Source organism: Lepidothrix coronata, unplaced genomic scaffold, assembly GCF_001604755.1.
Source record: "Lepidothrix coronata isolate B3197 unplaced genomic scaffold, Lepidothrix_coronata-1.0 Scaffold5, whole genome shotgun sequence".
Lineage (NCBI taxonomy): Eukaryota > Metazoa > Chordata > Aves > Passeriformes > Pipridae > Lepidothrix > Lepidothrix coronata.
The window spans coordinates 9,034,881-9,048,640 of record NW_016690185.1 but is presented as its reverse complement, the minus strand read 5'-3'; the positions used below and the strand labels follow the sequence as shown (position 1 = coordinate 9,048,640).

General features: G+C 44.3%; 1 protein-coding gene and 1 non-coding gene across 2 annotated transcripts in view; one reads left to right on the top strand and one right to left on the bottom strand.

Moving 5' to 3' along the window:
* Positions 1–12,412, bottom strand: part of NCOA7 (nuclear receptor coactivator 7) — a 92,004-nt gene extending 79,592 nt beyond the window's left edge. Inside the window, exons 1-2 of the mRNA XM_017827435.1 lie at positions 12,210–12,412; positions 9,799–9,975 (exon numbers count right to left, since the gene is read on the bottom strand). The gene's annotated coding sequence lies outside the window, so the exon portion shown is untranslated. The remainder of the gene's footprint in view (positions 1–9,798; positions 9,976–12,209) is intronic.
* Positions 12,413–12,442: 30 nt separating this feature from the next.
* On the top strand, positions 12,443–12,514 carry TRNAE-CUC. The gene has a single exon. It is a non-coding gene; the product is annotated as a tRNA-Glu (tRNA).
* The last annotated feature ends 1,246 nt before the right edge of the window (positions 12,515–13,760 follow it).

Here is a 13,760-nt window from a genome sequence, read left to right as displayed (position 1 = left end):
GCTCACAGCAGGCAAAGTCAATCTTTTACCACATACCTGGGCACATTTCAGCACACTGTTCCCTAACAAAGTAAAAGTTTTACCTCCTTGGTTCTCCACCCACTGTCACCATGATGTCATGGCTCACACCACACATCTAGTGGACAACACCGGCACTTCAGTTTTTGAAGCTGGGACAGATGGCATGGCCTGGATTTTATGTCGTGGGTTATCACACCTCCTACCTTTAGCAGTCTTCAGCAGCTTCAGTGAAAAAGGTTTGATCCAGGATGGAAAAAAAAAGGGAGTACAAAAAGTCAAACATTGCTCATATCAGTGAAGAATTTATTTTTAATATATATTCTAAATATCATGCAAGCAATCTTCATATGTAAAATTATTATACACTTCAATGCTTCTGTGAAGAAAGTATAATGGAAAAACTCAAGCCACTCTCTGGCCTACAAAGTTTTGCCATGCTTGCTACAGCTACCAGATCCATACAGATTAAACCCAGCTTTATCAGAAGTGCCCAGGTCTTTGGCATCAGTACAGCTACTTAAAAAGCATTATGGAAATGCTGCTTCTTAAGCTGAGTAAAATAAAGCCCTTGCCACCAGACTAAAGCATTACTTGACCATGAAATAGTTAACTACAGCAACAGCCTAATGCTACCTACTGCATTTGTGCACAGTGACTACTGACACAGCATCCAAGCACTGCCAAGCCACTGACAACACCGAGTTGTTCCTTGTAGCATCTCCTCCAAAGTAACAACCTAAGCAGACTCAAGTATTTCTGCAATCACAGCATCACCTGATCTGGCAGGAAGCCATCCACACCTCTTCCCTTCGGAATGAAGGTGGCAGTGATGCTTCATAAATATTCATACTTCTTTCTATCCTCTGCATTACCTTAGAGTATTTCAAAGGAAAACAAACCAGAAAATAAGACAGATGGCATGTGGGATAGAAAGCAGAAAAAAACCAGACAGGAGTAGCAGCAGATAGAGAGAGCACTGTTAAAAAAATGTTAAATTCACTTGAAAGAATGAGGCAGAGAATAAATTACCTTTTCTTAAGATGAGTTCAAGGAAGCAACAGCTCTCACTGTGAACTTCTGTAAAATAAAGCTGTGATTTCCTCTAACTGATGCACTGGGACAGCTCCTTGCCTGGGGAGTCTTAGACTTTGGGGAAATGGCTCTCCTATCTACAGAAACACTATGGGAAGATATTAAAATCAGTCACTAACGGGTGAGACTACAGTAAGAAATTTTCCTTTTTAGAAATTATATAAAAATCTTTTAAATTCTCTAAGTGAACAAAAAACGAAACATAAACAATACTAATTTGACACTATAACCAAAAGATAAACACGTATCTTGCCTGTATAAACAGGTATAACTTCCCTGCTCAGCTTGCATGCTTTCTGTTCCTGTAAATCAGTTTGATGTTACCATTACTTAAACATGATGGGTAGTCATAGAGCCTGCATTTCAAGGAAGAGGTTGGAAAAAAACCCTGTAAAACGTACAGAGTAGCCATAAGAAAGGCAACAAAAGAAAAAAGTGGCACCTCAGTGGGATCTACACACAGCATATCGAAGAGGAGGCCTAATGCTTAATTACACCTTGGGAGTACTTCAGAGCATAGAAAAACTGAGAGCAGGGAACAGCTTCACCTACCTGACAGGGCACTGGACCACACAACACAAGGAATTTGAGGCATGCAACTCAAAGCACAGCTCACCTCTTAAGATAAATAACAATCAGAAAGGCTTAGTGAGATCATGATGAGTACTGTATACATTGAAAGCTCCAAGTCTAAGCCAGAAAGAAGTCTTCCTAAAGGATAAACTGTGGTTCCAGGACAAGTCATTAAGTCTCAAGTAAGTACATGCAAGTCACCAGGATGCTATATGGTACTGAGCAGAAATACTGGTACTGTTTCTCCAAGCTTGGTTAGAGACTGGGAGCAGCTCAGGTGCAAAAGCAAAGCACTGCACCTGGAGTAACTCACCCTTCTGAGCACTTAACTACCACCTTCTGCAGTGCAACGCAACCCACTGGAAATCCCAACAGATCCCAGGACACCTGCCTGCACCCTGCCCTTGCAGGCAAGCAGAGCAAAGACTGCAGATACACAACCGCAGCCCCATGAAGCATTGCAGTGCGCTGCCCACCCCAACACTGAGCAAACTGCTCCTAACACACACCTTCCAGCAGCAGCAGAACTACTCATACCCACCTGATGTTTTGACCAGGAACAAAGACATACAGATTTCTGCTTATAATCAGAAGGGTTTGCAAAGAAAAGGGGGAGGGGGAGAAAAAGAATACTCCTATGTATATGTTTAATATATCAACCTGAAACATTATGTTTTTTGGGGAAAACATAAACCCTCTAGCCTGCTGTGAATTTTGTAACTGCCTCGTTTCATAAATCTGGCTAAGGAAAAATGACAAGGGAATAAGAACTTAAAAAGAAAAAAAAGGGAGGAGAGGGAATAAAAACAAAGACTTGTTTCTCCTACCCTGGTTTACTTCCTAGTCAAAGGAGGTCACCTAAGTGAGTGCTTTTAATGCTGACTTCACTGAAACACAGAATTATATTTCCTCTTTTTGGGAAAGCAATCTTAAACCCCCAGGACAAACTCACAGCAGCAGCGTGACTTCTGCATTTCCTTCCATGAGGGTACAGATCCCCAGGCCCAGCTCCCTCAAGTGAGAAGGCACCAACTGTGTGGCAGGTGGCCATCCCCACTGTCAATAACTCCACCAGCAGGTGGGTACCTCACTAAAACAAGAGCTGCACCCATAAAGCCTTAGAGTCTTTTGGTTTATTGATCACGATGAGGAAGCGATTTTTCAGTTTGCTGCTTCTTCGCTGATGACACTGGATTCACTCCAGAAGTGCCAAGGACTACTGCAGCTGCACTGGGCAGCACCCGCTGAGAGAGAGGACACAAGCCCAGTTCCAGAAAGGTAGTTTTACCATTTTTCTCAACACTGGTTATGTCCCAGCTTTCCTTCCATGCCTACTAGATAGCAAAGAGAAATTGAGTCCCCTTGTCCCTTATTTCCATAATTACTGTTTGTGAGTATTTCCAGCTGCCTGGAGGGCAATTTCTTGTGTCAGATCATGCTGCAGAGGCTCAGACTAATTTCCCACCCAAATGTGTGACTGCACGGAGTCACTCTGGCTGCAGTACCTATCCATAGGATTCTCATGGTTTGTTTATTATCTTTTTGAAAAAATGTTATTCTCCAACCTAAATCACTCTCAAGTGAATGCACCTCTGTATGAATAGAGGGGCTTATACCCTAACACTGTAGGAGATTTTCAAGCTGTCCCCTGAAGTCAGGACCAAATATTTACTATAGCCAACCTCCAGCCAACTTTAGTCTTTCAAAATCCTGGATACGCAAAGCAACAAAGCCTATACAACAAGACAAGAACTGTTCCAATCAATTCTAACTCACTTCAACTCCAATGGGAATCATTTATCATTTTGGCAGTAGATGTAACAAATGCGAATGGAAGTGTGGCCACTGGTGCAATGAGAACAGGACACTGTGAAAAGCCCAGGAGTGAAACCCAGAAACTGCCTCATAACTAACTTGGACAAATCAGGTGTTCTAGAAGTGTTTCTTCTTCATAATAATATGCAACAAGAAAAAAAGGAACTTCATTTAAATGAAGCAGAGAATTTCTCTCCAAGCCCCAGATTTTGATCCATTATTTTAAAACAAAAACAAAAAAGAGGGAAAGGCATCAGACAGCATTTTGGCCACAAGCATCTGCTTCAAGGCAACTCTTCACAGGACCAACCTTACTTGACTATTCAGATCTTTAAAATATTTTGGGTTTATTTATGGACATTTTTCCAGGTAAAAGAATAAAACAGAAAGCAGTCTAAAATGCACTATGACTTATATGTTTTTAACCATGACTTACAGTTAAAGATATATATTCCCGATAAAATAATTTCAATTCAGAAAGTATATATTCACGCATAATTTCTTGGCATTTTTTATTGCCTTCTCCATTAATTTTCTGAAAGTCTGTGTGTGTATATATAACCGTCCAATAGAACAGTATCAGCAAATTATTATTTCCACACTATGTAAACATTCACTGATAAAATATACTGGCAAAGTTCATCAACATACATTTTTAAGTATCACAGAAACACAGGCCCTTAGACTGTTTCACAGGATTTGAGGCAAACCATAATGGATTAATGGGCACCTACACATCTTAAAAGTCCACCATTGTGCGTTAATACAAGAAACCTATGACTACTTAATGAGAGAACAATAATTGTATCATGTAAAGTAAACACATGCTAAAAGCCCGTTATTGAGTGGAAGTGTTCATCATCTCATTTCATCACCTAGGGGACAAACAGTTACTGATTGCATCCTTTAGCGCCATAATATTGCAAACACAACACTCAAGACACAAGTATCCCCCTCCACCCCAAAACCAACTCTGAAGTACTGTATGATGAGGTACAAGGAGGAAAGTCCATTGCACAGATTAAAGAGACAAAAATCAATCACCGACAAACCTCTAGCACCCGGCAGTACTTCTTAATAACGACAACCTAAGACTATAAATTAAGAGAGAGAGAGAGAGAGAGAGAGAGAAAGAGAGAGCCTGGAACATTCCAGTAATTCATCCAAGACCTGGCGAGGGAGGACATCAATGAGGTTCGAAGCCGTGAAAGCCGTCAAAGCGCCCCTCAGCAGTACCGGCTGGTCAGCGGCGGCCGCAGAGCCCAGCCCGGGTCCCCAGACAGCTCCGGCCGCCGCCCCGGCCCCGCACGGCCCCGCCGCGCCCGCAGGGCCGCCCCTCACCTCCCGCGCAGCGGTGCCGGGCTGGCTCCGCGCACCGGCGAGCGGGCAAACAAACAGCTCCTCCGCCACCACAGCGCCCTGTCCACGCCCCGGCCGGGAAACAAGGCCGTGACCGAGCAGCCCCGCCCGCCCCGCGGCCCCTCGGCAGGGCACGGGCAGTCACACCGACCTGCGGGCGGGCGGCATGGCGGGCCCGCGGCCCAGCGGCGGCGGGAGCGCTCTGAGAGGGCTCCGCCGCTCCCCGCTCTGCCACAGCGGCGTCGGCCCCGCCGCGCCCCCGCGGCTCCGCCCCGCCCCGACGGTCCCGCCTCCCTTCGGCCCCGCCCGGCCCCAGCGGACCGCGCTGGCCCCGCCGTGGGAGGGCGGGAGCCGCGTTCATTGCCCCGGGAGCGGGGTCGTACCGGCGCACCCTCCTCCTGGGCTTCATGGCCTTCAAACCCTATCCTGGGGAAAGGGGTCGGTCTGCGGGGCCAGAATAAGTCCTACGAGTTAGGCGTGTTTCTTCATACCGCCTGAGCGCCAATGTGTGCCTCTAAAGAGGAGTTTTCTCAAGGGCAGTACTAAAAACAAAACAACCAGTTTTGGAAATGAAGGTTAACCAAAGCCTTTAGATCCGTGGGAAACTGAAACGCCTGCGAACTTCATCTGCTGTTTCTGCACTGCCAGCAAGCGGGTCCTTCACTCGACCCCCAAAAAACACCACCTGCTATAGCTACCAGAAACTACATTCCCTTACCCGAGGTAACTCCAGGTAACCCTTCTAGATATTTGCGGCTAGTCTAAACAAGATTTAGCTGCTTATTCCTTCCTTCGGTCAGTAACCAGCTCTAAAAGGCTGAAAGCTTAGGGGAAGGCCAAAAAGGCATTGTAACATTAAATCCTAAATTCCACAAGACAAAAGCCGGAAGATAGGCAGATACCTGCATAAATGAAAAAATGACACATATACATGGAGATGCTAAGAGAGTATGTCAAAATAACAAGTGGTGCGCAGGTGTCTCAAGTATAATTTTACTAGTTATAATGTTACAAACCCAACAAATTCTAATTTTAAGTAAGAGAGATATTTGTCAGAGGCCTGTTTTTTAATTTGACAGCTGCTTAAAGATCCATTTTGAAAACATATGTATCATTTTCAGGACAAAATGCAACTCCAATACAGACACGCAGCCATTTCCCACCACTGCCATTACCCTATTCATAGCATATGCTTGCTACCACTCAGTTTCAATACTGGGACAACAACTGCCTCAACTCCTCCACTAAATTTGCTGCTAAAATTGAAGTTTCCACCTGATTTTTTTTTTTAAACTGAAACAGCGCATTTTACAAGACAAAGATCTGCTTTAAAACATAGTCTCCTGCTTAGAGGATACATTTTGGTCACATACTGCAGCTATTACGTCTTATATCTATATTATTACCAGGCAAAAGATGGACAAACCCAAAGTTACATTGGTTAAAATCTCAAATACTTCACTAGCACACAGGTTCTCTACCACCACACAGAAGAAAGGGGCCCTGCTCTCAGTTACTCTTCCAGCAGTGCTTAGATAACAAAATCAGGGGAAAAAAGAGGAAGAAAACTTCAGTACTAGTTACCCAACTTCTTTTGCCAAATTGCAGAAACTATGAAGCCCTATCCATCAGAGTGGTGGAAACCCTACTTATCTCTTAGCTGCACTTGCACAACAATGACAGAGACTAACACCTTATTTTAGCTCCAGGAAAAGCTGTCCCTGTCCTAATGTACCAGTTTGCTGCCAATCATCATTCCAAGCACAGTCACCTCTATTGTATTGTGTAGGTAGCTCTATGAAGACAATGAGTAGATTCCATATAGTAGACAAAGAAACTACACATTTCTATAGCACTTCTTTTGCCCCAAGCATTTCAAATACATATTCTAAACTGCTGGCATGGCATGGGGAACAAATGACTTGAACTCCTGTCAGAGCAGCAGGCTAAGTAGGTTAGGACTAGAACAGAAGCATTGTACAAGTTCCAGTTATGGCACTGTGGATTACTGTGGTTGTAGCTCAACCCACAGACTTCATGTCATCACAAGAACCTGGGTAAGTGGGATGTAATGCACTGTTTTGTTTTACTGAGTCTGGAAGTAATAAGTAATGCCTGCCTATTTGTTGCAGCAATGAACATGAGATAAGTAGACAGGTAGATCAGACACACACACACACATCACCTTTGAAATAAAATTTAGTTTTGTTCTCTCTACAGTTTAGAGATCTGAATGGTTTGCTCTTTCCCATGGCAATATGTTCTGTGCCAATTCATTTGAATACAAATGCTCTAACATAGTTTAATTCATTGTCTTTGTAGTATCAACTGCTGGTTTGAGAATAGATAGTTTGGGGCTTTTATTGTTACAAGTCAACCCAAAGTTGGGGAAGTTCGTGGACTGAAAATGGGGCATGGATTCTTGCTACAAGGCCTTTGCTTCTTTCTTTGGAAAAAATTACCCATTTTGCTTTTCTTCACATGATTGTAATGGTGTGATTAAAACATATTATTTTCCACTGCAATTGGTAATCCTTAGTCTGATCTCACTAGTGTCAGATCTTATCCTAATGACAGATGGGAAACTGGGAACCATGGGTCCTATTTTAAGCTTCAGATGGTGGCACTTGATTTGCTCAAAAGCCAACCCCAGGCATTCCCAAGATATGCATCAGGGCCCAAAAAATCCCAAGGCTATATTTAAAATTATGAAAGTTTTAAAGCAACGTGTGTTTCTTTTCTCTGTCTTCTTTTTTTCTTTATAGTTAGAGAATCTCTTTAGAGGTTAGAATATCTTTACCTGAGAAAATCTTAAGTTCACGTTGCTCATTCACTTCAGGATTGCACAAATTTGTTTTATCACTGATTGCACTATTTTGATGGACATAAAATGCAATTTCACTATTTTAATCACTTCCAAATTGTGAATTTTTACCCTAGAAATAGATTTCTCACAAAACTCACATGTATAACCACACATGGAAGACAGAACAGATTTGGGATACTTAAGTACTACATTTGAAGGGGTTTTGATCTCCCACAATACACACTTCAGAGTACATTAACAGAATTGCATGCCTTACAGTGAAAAAATTGTTAGAGGTACAGTATGTTTATGGCCTGCATTCAGATCAGCTTACATTAATAGCAGAAAAAAATATTGTATTACTCATGTGTGTTTCATGTAGTTTCTGGATTTTTTTTTTTTACATCTGCAACTGTTAGCTTACAGCTTGCTTATTTAAGAAAGACAACCTGCCATAAAGAATTACACTGATAACCTTGACTACTACAACAGTCCATTTTTGAAAAGATATGAAAATAAAGGTGACACCGATCTTTTTTTCCATTAGCAGTCCCATTTTTCCCAATTACTCCTACAATTATTCACCATGAAGTAGTCACAAAATAGGTTTCATACAGACAGACTTTTATGCATACATAATTGAGGCCCAGCTTGATCCTACCATGCACTGAGGGCTATTTTTAGCTTGGTTTCTTCAGTTTATGTAATGATGAATTTTCAGGGTGTCCCCAACTCACCCTTTAACTTTGAATTGATCATCTAAGTAGAACTCAATTTGACAGAGGTATTGAAAATTTCCACAAGTTTTACAAAAATGAGAAAGAGGCCATAGCTTGAAAATTTTATAAGAACTTCTCCACTAATAACTGATTCCATGCACCCATTTTTACTGTGTAGTAGAGCAAACCAAAAGTTGCTTCCAAAATGCTCAGAAGAAAGACTGTAAAGGTAATGAAATTTGCTGATACAAAAGATGGCAAAAAAGTCCTATTTGTTTCAACTAAGGTATTTTTTTGAGCTCAGTGGGCGGTGGATGAAGCATCCCACCACCGTACCTTACCCCAAACCCCCGAATCAGGTGCATTTTAACATAGGCTAAGAGAAAAAAAAAAAGCTGACACACGTTTTTCTAAATCAAATACAGTGCCAGGGTTAAAATGGCAGCTGAAGGAAAAGAATAAAAGAACTTGTAAAAGTATTTATAAAATATTGCTAGTTGCTCCTTTTCTCGTTTTTCACGATCATTAAAGTATTTCCCGTAAACAGGGAATGCCGCGCCTGGACGGCACCGAGATGTGACGCTGCACGTCCTCGTGTGCCGCTCCCTGGCGCTGTGTGCGCCACACTGCAGGCAGAGGGAGCCTGGAATAGGGGCTTGGAGCTGGGAGATCAGCAGTTCTGATACTTTGACAATGCCTTTTGAGGTTTTCCTTACATTATTTCCATTAAAACACTATTACGGTTAAAACAGATAAAATAAATATAAACTACAATAGTATTTCTCCACCAGAAAACCGTTATAATCTAACAGTTAGGTAACCATTCTGACCATACATGGAAAGTAAACATAAAATAGCAAAAGACCATCATCATCTTCTCCGTCCCTCTCCTCTCCACTTCCTTGAAACTGGGATGATGTACATTTTAAGTCAGGCTAACTTAAAGAAGAAAGGCTGATGTCAGGACTTTCCAAATGAAACACACACTTGAGGTAAGAGAAGAGTGATAAATGCACAAATTACACAGTCGCAAATACAATTTACAGATTTTGTGTGGATCGAGGATTTTTGCTACTGCTGAAGCATGTACCACGGGTCCTAAAGACACTCTGTATTTACAATTATAGAGTAGAAACATACTCAAATGATGTACTTTTCATAAATTAGCACGTTGCTTTGATGTTATTCTTACTCATCTTTACATAGTAAGCCTACTGTCACACATCAATTAACATGGCAAATTAAAGTAATAATAATATGTAATGTATTCATATGGAACAGAGAAGTTAATTGCATGCTGCTGTACAGCTTGCATTTAAAGTAATCGCTCTGATTTTCCAGGTTCCAAAATTCAGCTTTACATTCCAAACTGACAGCTGTGGTACAGTAACTCTAAGACTGAATGGTACTCACTTGGTTTTACCAATACACCACTGTTCTGTTAAGTGAAAAGAAACATCAGTCTCTGACATTCCTTCCCTGGCGCTTTCGGGAAGCTCATTCTTCAGCCAGCATCTCAGGGATGCAGGCACCGGCTGCTTCTGTGCTGGCAGGAGGCTGAATCGCTGACAGTTTCACTGATGCATTTCTCTGTCGGATACAGGAAGCGAGAGAAGAGTCATAATCTTTTGTCAGTGCACATGACTTGTACAGCAGAGAAAGCCATTTCTAAAAATAACTAGACAGCATATGACTCTCAATGCTACTTTCCTGATGGTCTAGTGGTCAGCCAGGTTCACATCCAGGAAAAGATTTCTTATTTCAATACATTTTTCTAGTACATACCTTAGTTTTCACTGCTTCTATGGATGTCATCAACAACCCCTTCACTGCTCAAGAGAAATTTAGTAAGATGTATTACTCACTTGGAGAATAATTTGCTAATTGTCAAGCATAACAGAACAAGACTGATTTGTTTCTACTTTTAAGAGTTTTCTAGGGCCTGTAAAAAGCACATTTTCCCACCCTGCCATCAGCCATAAGATCACAGCTTTCATAGGCTCCGCTACTTTTCTGAAATTGTCAGGGGGGAATATTTTGTCTCCAACAGTCAGGCAGCTTAAGAATCAGGGGGCTCATCCCTACCTTCCTCTGCAGTGTCACACAACAGAGACCTTCTAAGAACTCAGTGGCAATGACCCTTATGTAACACACACTTTCAACACTGCAAATGCAACTGCTGTGGACCTACTACTGTGTTCTAACCTAATTGTCTCGTGCTGCTAACATCTCAGCCACAGAAGGACAGAACTCAGTACCACTCCAAAACACACATTATAAGCACCCAGGGTGGAGAAGCCTATGCTTTTAACCATGACACTGTGGACCTAGTGAAGCATACAAACTCCTTAAGGCTAGCTCAGTTTCTGCAGCATGGAACCATCTCATTATTTGGTTCACATTCCTTGCAGGTTCCATGTTGCAGGAAACTAGGTCCCACCTTGCCTTTCTCTTCCACAATGGGCACAGATTACCTGCTGGGACCAGCTGACCTCTTTCCCCTAACCACACACTCCTCTTTGCAGTGGCCTCAGGCCACAGTGATACCTCAGCCCCCAGCACTCCACAGCTTTGTCTCCTCAAGGCCTGAAATGCATTGGTCTTACAAATGAAGGTGCTATTAATCTACACATGTGAAATGGTATTTTTGCATATATAAGACATAAGATTGTATTTAAGACAGCCTGATTATAGCCTTGTATTTTATGATATCTACCTCATTGCACAATAAAATTGCTCAATTTAGACAAAAGAAATCTCCATCACAATCAAGACCCATGTTTTGTTCCAGCCTGCTATGGTGAAGGGTTTGGGATGAAATCACCTGTTGGCCGATGACAAGGAACTCCAGTGAGACACAAACCAAACACCATCAACCTCCTGAATACATCCCTGAGGAAAAGGATCCCTTTAAGTTTGTTTTCTGACTCTAAAGCTTTTAAAGATCAGCTAATGTATATGTGCACAGTCCAGAAGAAGCTTATCTATCTTAACACAGAAAAGGTTTCTTATATAATGCATTTTAGAGGCAGAGTGCTTGAGATTTAGAGAAATTTGCTTGTGTAGAGTCAACCCGCCCGTATTACTGGACACTGCTTAAATAGGGAATATTATTTTTCCTCGTACTGCTCGCAGATCTGCTGCTTTCATAAAACCGACATGCCAGAGGAAGAAGCGCTCATGCAATGTCATCTGCATCGCTGGCAGTTTTCATTCCTCTCACACAAATCTTACCAAAAAAAGCAAGGTCACGGATTATTATCTATGGCCTGAGGAGGCCGCGGGAGTTCAAGGCAAGCAAACCCCCAACATCCCCACTTGAGTCACGCCCTTAGACCGGCTCTCCCCTGCAGGCCTTAACACCGGTGCTTTTATTTCCAGAGCCTGCCCGGAGAGCGACCAAGCCGGAGCTGAGGGAACCGCCACGTTCATTCCCTCCCGGCAGCCGCCTCCCGGGATGTGCAGGGCAGAGCGCTCGGCTGACGAGGCCCCGCCTGCAGCCGTGACAGCGGCACCCCGTAAAGAAACGATATTATCAGGAACAGCGTGTACAAGCAACACGAAAGGAGGGAAAACAACTGCGCGGAGCCCCGCGCCCGCCGAAGGCGGCCGGAGGGGGCCCCGCGGAAGAAGGGAGGGAGACCCGGCCCCGCGCTCGGTCGCCTTCCCCCGAACTCCCCGCCCCTGCCCCGGCCGCGCAGCTCTTGCCTGTGGCCTTGAACGAGTCACCCCCGCTCCCGCTGCGGCACCCCCGGGCTGACGGCTCCGTCTCGCCCGGCCCCCCACAGCCATCCCGCCTCCCGCCCGCGGTGGGGGACCCTCACCCGCCTCGCCTGGGCCGCCCACTCTCCTTCCCACCCCGCCGTCGCTATCCCCTTCTGTGGGGTGGAATGGAACGTCCCTCCGTACACGCAGCTGCCTCCACGACTTGGTACTGCCTGGAAGGTGGGAGCACAGGGAAAAAACAGCGGCACAATGCGGCGTAGGGGTGTCGTTATGGCCGTTGGGGTTTTTGAGAAAGGACTGGTAAGAAGGAATGACGGCACTACCGTCAAGTTCCCTGGTGGTCTAGTGGTTAGGATTCGGCGCTCTCACCGCCGCGGCCCGGGTTCGATTCCCGGTCAGGGAAAGTGTTTTTTACCTCTCCAACTCTCCTGCGTTTTTGGATTCTTTCCGACTCTCTCCTGCTTTTACAATTCTGGGAGCATCGGCCGGCTGCTGTGAGAGCGCGAGGCGTGGGCATTACTGCCCAGCTGCGAGTATTAAGACACATTTGGCAGCGTGGAGGAATCGTGCACAAAGGCAATGAGCAAAGTCACAGCGCTGTGGGCAGGGGAAGTGTGGCCAGGTGTAGTGTTTGGAAGTCTTGACTTCACAGAACTACCTGTGGACACCCCATGCTCGTGCATAGGGAGTCTAGAAGTCAGCAGAGGCTGCTTAGAGGGATAAAAGTAGGGCTGTTGGCCAGCACTTACGAATACCATAATTTCCTTTTTTTTTTGGCTGCTCTTACAGTTTAAGGTGTTTTCACATCTTTCTCCCCAGAGGTGAATGGTTACTTAGTGCTATCACAAATCTTTGAACCATCTCTGTTATGGGGAAAGGCTGAGGAAACTGGGCCTGTTCAGCCTCAAGAAGAGACAAATGAGAGGAAACCTCATCAATGTCTACAAGGATCTGAAGGGAGGGTGTCAGGAGGAGGGAACCAGGCTCTTTTCAGTGGTGCCAAGCAATAAGACAAGAGGCAACGGGCAGAATCTGATGCACAGGAAGTTTCACCTGAATATGGGAAAGAACTTTTTTACTGTGCTGGTGTCCAAGCACTGGAACAGATTGCCCAGAGAGGTTGTGGAGTGTCCCTCACTGGAGATATTCAAGAATCGTCTGGATGCAATCCTGTGCAATGTGCTCTAGGATGACTCTGCTTGAGCAGGGAGGTTGGAGCAGATGACTTGCTGAGATCCCTTCTCTGACTCATTCTGTGGTTCTGTGACCCGCTTAGCTGTCTGTGGTGTGTATGCCCCTCTCTGACCAAGTGCTGTTTCCCCCAAAGAAGGTGGGAAGGGTTTGTCCCCTGCACCCCTGTCGTGGCAGAAGGGGGACTGCAGTGCTCTGTGGTGCTTCCTCAGCTAAGCTACAGACTGTCTTTGTGCAGTGTATTTGCACAGCCCCCACCATGCAACGCATATGGTTGGGGGGGGTGCAAGGAAGAGATAAGATATTCTTCTGGAGGTGGAAAGACATAAACAAAGAGACAAAGGGATTTTTAATACCTCCCTGCAATTAGCACCTGTCTTGCTCTCTCCTGCAATGAAACCCTCACCACAACTTAGAATCATTATTGTTGGAAAAAGACTTTTAAGATTATCACGGCC